This window comes from Equus przewalskii, chromosome 19 (assembly GCF_037783145.1).
Source record: "Equus przewalskii isolate Varuska chromosome 19, EquPr2, whole genome shotgun sequence".
Taxonomy (NCBI): domain Eukaryota; kingdom Metazoa; phylum Chordata; class Mammalia; order Perissodactyla; family Equidae; genus Equus; species Equus przewalskii.
The window spans coordinates 25,700,752-25,706,264 of NC_091849.1; the positions used below are offsets into that span (position 1 = coordinate 25,700,752).

Sequence of the window (5,513 nt, forward strand, 5' to 3'; positions counted from 1 at the left end):
TCTTAGAGGTGCGTCTTCGCTGAGCTCTTGCATGTAATTTCCCAAATAGAGAGGTTTGTCAGTTGCTTTACCCAAAGCTCATAATCTCTTGCTCCCTCTGGTGGTTATCTGTGGTGCTGCAGGTTCTGTGATGCTGCAGCAAGCTGCCAAGCTCTCCTTTGTTCTCAGCAGCCCACAGGCATCCAAAGTATGGATGAAGGTCCCCTGTCAGCACTCCTAGTCAAGTGAGACAGAAACCAGTCCCTTGTGCAGCCTCCCCCTCAAAAGCCAGAATGTTGGTCATACATCTCATTTTTCTTTTTCCTTCCCAAGGGAGAAACAGTAAGTTGAACATTTTCTCTGGATTTTGCTGAGCTCTGCCAGCTTGGAGGAAAGTCTATAGTGGGTAAAATGCAATGGCTTTCCTTAGCCATTTCAATGTGCCTGTTCTTGGCTTTGCTCTTGCTTGGGGTCTTGCAACTTCTTAACTGATTTCTGGAGTTCTCATAAAGGCTTTTTGGACCTTTGGATATACTGATGTTAAGTTAGTATTTCTGCCAGGGAATAAGTTTTGTGGCTTCCTATTCTGCCATCTTGCTGATGTCACTCCTTGCCAGCATTATAGTTTGAAGCTCTAGAGTTTATACTTGCTATTTATTTTAGGAGAGTGCTTCTGATGGTGTGTTTTCTTTTCCTGGGAACATTTTACTCCTTTTTTCTATATGGATTTCATCTTAAGCAATAAGTTGATGCTATTTAATAGTCAAACATTTCTAACACTTGGCTATGCCTCTCTCAATTCCTTTCTGCTGATTATCAGGATGGTCACATGACTGAACACTGGCATGTTCAGTGACAATGGTGATAACTTCTATCTACAAGGAGAGGAGTTTGGGTATGGGACTCACACTAAAAAACTGAACAGATAATACATGAGGATTTTTTGACCTATAATTTCAAGATTTATAGGAAAAGAAAGATTCAAGAAGTCCAATTCACCAAAAGCTGGAAATATAAAAAGAAATCAATAGTTATTATTTTATCATTGCAAACAAATTCTGTCAATTATTTTCTTTGAAGTGATAGGCTGATTTAATTTTTAAGAAAATGTCTGAACATATCATAGTTTTGTCTGTTACTTACTCTTTCAAGTAAAAATGGTGTTCCATGAAAAAAAATCAGGTAGATTAGTTCATAACTCAAATTATTATTTGCACAGGTGAGAGCTAATAAAATTATATTTTTTAAGGATATTCTTAAGTAAAATATTTTTTTTCCTGAATGTTTGGCACTTATGGACACAATAACTGCCAGCACCGCTTGGTCACTGCCTTAATCCACAGGAGGCACCAGCAGTTTTCCCTACTGTCGTTTTTCAAAGCAAACAAAACCTTGATATTATTATGAAAATATTGTTGGCCTCACCGATACCCTGAAAGTGTCTCAGGACCCCCAGGTGTCCAGGCACCACACTTTGAGAACTGATGATTAAACATATTTCTGGGGATTTGAGGGACAAAGAGTCGAGGTTGCCTTGGAAGTTTTGAACCCAGATGCCAGGCACATGGCGGGTTGTGAACTAATGTCTGTTGAGTGGACTAAAGAATCCATAATTCTATAAATATTTGCTTAATGAGTGAATGTGGTGATATGGGGAAGCCAGGTGGAGAGAACGTGATCTAGAGGAGAGAAAACACACTTTTTGGAATCAACAAAATCTGTTTTCAAGGTCTGGCTTTACCACTCAGCAGCCGTGGATTTGATTCTGCTGCCCCTCGGTTTCATCAGTAAAGTGGAGATAATGATATATAGATTTATGGCAAAAAAATTTAAATTGGACTAAATGAAATTATGTGAATAAAATCTTTAATAGAATTTCGGGTACGTAGAGGTGAAGAAAACATGGAGACATAAAGTCAGTTTCTGATATTTTGACTTAATGTGGGCTTAACATAGGTAAGTGTAGACTGTAGACGTGTTTGGGAGCTATTCATTCAAATCCTATTTAGTGAGGGTCGACTATTCCGACAGAGGAGACTAATGACGGTAAAAAATGAATTGATACCTCTGTGGGAACGACGATCTAGATCAATAGAAAATAAGTGAGTACATCCCGTTTTCCAGGTGTGAGGCTCTTTTGAGCGCGGGACTAAAAGATATTTGGAAATATCTCGAAGAACTAGTAACCCTGGGTCAAGAAAACTGTAAATCCAGAAAGTAGCCTGGCTCGGGCAAAGAAATTAGATGATTCCTTTAGAATCCGGCCAAAGTTTAGTTTTCATCGCCTTCTTAGCGCAGTGGGCAGCGCGTCAGTCTCATAATCTGAAGGTCCTGAGTTCGAGCCTCAGAGAGGGCAGGTTTTTTTTTTTTCTTCCCTCTGGCGTCTGGAAGCATGTTCATTTTTCTTGTATTTGTTCTAACCACAAAAGATAACCACAACTCCTTTTAGAGATAAGACAGAGCATCCTGGATAGCTGCACTTATTTGAAGCTGGGACGTAGGTTTTTCTGTCCTGAAATATCAAGAAAGTAAAACTATGTTAGTGCCAGACCTTTCTCACAGTAATCGTTTCAGGGCTTCATTCAACATGAGCTTCGCACAACAGCTATTTTCTGAGAGGTTCTGGAGACGCGCCGCTTTGGTGGCCTTGAGGCGCGAGAATCCTTAGCAGTCCTGAAAAACCAGGTGGAGCATAAAGCTAGTTCCGAAATAACCACCTGCCCAAAACAGCTAACAGTGCGGAGTGCTGGCTGGCGCCTGCAGCGTCCACGCCCGCTTTCTCGGGCTGTGCTTCTCTTTTTCCCTCCTGGTTGGTACCCGCAGCTTCCCAGTTCACTACCTCAGAGTTTTACACCTCAGTGCAGGTGTAGGAAACATTGATCTTTTTTTGGTCTGTTTTTAATTTTATGGGTACATAGAAGATAGGGAAATATTGGACATCCTTGAAGTGTGGTAAATCGAATCTTTCTGATTTTTTCCCCCTGTAACTCCACACATGACAGGGCTGGTGATGTCTTGACCAACGCTCCAAAAGACTGTATGTAGATGATGAAAGAAAACAGGGGAAAAGAGATGCGGGATCCCAAAGCAGCTGGAGATGCTCAAAGAGCAAAAAGGTCTGTGTGGTGTTGGGCGGTCATTTTCGTCTCCCTGCAGCAATGAAGGGTGCTGTCTGAAGGGTGGGCCCGCAACTCTCTGTTGTAGAAACCGAGAGAAGTCAATTTTAATGGTAACAATACCTCTCTGCTTACTGGTTTTGGGATTTATGTGGGATTTGACCTGGGAAACAAGGAAGTCCAATGACGGGGACCTAGAGAAGCTAGACTAAGAGAAAACAGGCGGGTCTAAGGTCTCGGAGTAGATCTGGCCTTGGAACAGAAATTGCAAATCGCTAGAGAGTCGGGCAGAGGAAGCTTCTAACACCCAACAGAATTTATAGAAAATGAATTCATGCAGGAAGAGAGGAAGAGAGGAAGAAAGAGAGTGCTGGAAAGTGTCGTTAACGAGGTGTTTTCCCACCTGTCTGGGATCCCATCATCACCATCCTTGGCTCTGTATTTCAACTGTAATGCCTGAGTCCTGAGCAACAGCCTCAGAAACCCTTCAAAATTATCAAAGGAGACAAAGAAGCTATTCTCATGTGCCACACACAGAACCTGGATACTTTTCCTCTTTTGTTTTAGAGGCTCCTGGAGATAAAAACAAATAGACAAAAACTTCCAAGCAGAAAAGCAATTCCACCCTATCTGTTCTCTAAACCTATTAAGATCAACACAGACAGAGGAAAGAATTCACTGAGCAGAACTGAGCAGTGGGACAGTCCCTGCATTTTGACTCTTCCTCACAACCTTTCCACTTCTTTAACTTGAACCCAAGCCCCCCATACCCCAAGATTTCTGAGGGTGAAGCTCAGGATGTGAGGGAGCCTTGGGATCATCGCTCACAGACTTCAAAGTGTTGAATAGTGTAAAAGAAATGAGAAAATTATCATGTCTTTCAGATCCATAAATGCCGCACCCCCTTGAGTTTTAAGGCATTCAAGGGGAAGTCAGGACTGGAATTACTGCCAGTCATCTCAAAGAGTGCCCTGAGCAAGAGCATGGGGACAATCAATTACTTTGTTGGCTCCATCACAATTTATAGTTCATAGTTTTGTGGAAGAGAGCATGCCCATCTGGGGAAGGCCACACAGAGAACTGCCTGGTTAATTAGTACAGGTATTTCAGAATGTTCTGAAGCTTTTGTATTTTAAAAAGTTATGACCATCAATTGACTGTTGACATTGTGGCTGTTTAGGAGGTGGCTTTGGGGTTGGCATTCCAGGCTCCATGTTCACTTGGCCATTCTCAGTGTGCCTAGTTATGTGTAAGTGGAAAAAACGCATACACAGAGAAAATTTTTCTATGTAATTTTTTATATATAAAATGTTTATATGTAATTCAAGATATGCCTTTTTTTTTAGTTTAAAATTCCAATGAATTATTTTGTTCTTTAGACATGAAAGGGATTGTGGTATTTTTTATTCATTTGTTTTGGGTGTGTTGTTTGTTCATTTTTAATTTTATTTTTCCTATTTTCTGCCAAAGTCCCAGTACATAGTTGTGTATTTTTAGTTATGCGTCCTTCTAGTTGTGGCATGTGGGATGCTGCCTCAGCATGGCTTGACAAGCAGTGCCATGTCTGCGCCCAGGATTCAAACAGGCAAAACCCTGGGCCGCCGAAGCAGAGTGCATGAACTTAACCACTCAGCCATGGGGGCGGCCCCTTTGGGTGTTTTTTTAGAGTTCTTGAACAAAATAATTGTTAGAAAGAAATCAAGGTTCAGCTTTAATTTTCAATACTCAAAATCTATCTGCAGCATCTGGAAACCGTTGTTTAGGCTCCTGCTTCTTACTCTTACTGCCCCCCCCCACCACCTCCTCACCCAATGCTGTTGGTCCATTGTGCTTCACACTCTCCATGGTCCATGTCTTCCATGAATAAACCATTGGCTCCCCCAAGACCAGCAGCAGTGGGCTTTCCCCTGTAATCTGGAGAGTTGCACATACCTCCATTGGCTCAGTTATCTCAGAGTATTGTGATAGATTCCAATTCTGACCTTCATTTACATAGGAAACTCATTTTTACTGCGTATTTCTAGCAACTAGAGAGATCTCATCCCGCAAATGCTATACTTAACTGAATGAATAAATAATGTTGCTAGGATGACTCAAATAAAAGAGTGGTTAACTGAGCATTGGTGACTGGGACATCCTGACAGAAACTTGATCTAGGTCATGATAGATCTGCAGGACGTCCTCTGTCCAAGAGTTGAGACTGGGAGAAGATGTGAGGGCATTATTTCTAGAGTGAGTGGCAGGTGTAAGGATTAACATCTTTATGGAACTGCAGGTAGACCGGCACAGCTAGTGCTCCATCTGATCATAGTTCAGAGTCTGCAGGGCATGTTACAGTGACTGCATTCTATTATCTCCCTTAAGTTCCTGCACCCCAACAGGCATTGTTTGATCCTTCCACAACAAGGGCTGGAGCAG

The 5,513-nt window shown here is 41.8% G+C and overlaps 1 non-coding gene across 1 annotated transcript; it reads left to right on the forward strand.

Annotated features, from left to right (window-relative positions):
• The first annotated feature begins 2,262 nt into the window (after positions 1-2,262).
• On the forward strand, positions 2,263-2,335 carry TRNAM-CAU (transfer RNA methionine (anticodon CAU)). The gene has a single exon. It is a non-coding gene; the product is annotated as a tRNA-Met (tRNA).
• The last annotated feature ends 3,178 nt before the right edge of the window (positions 2,336-5,513 follow it).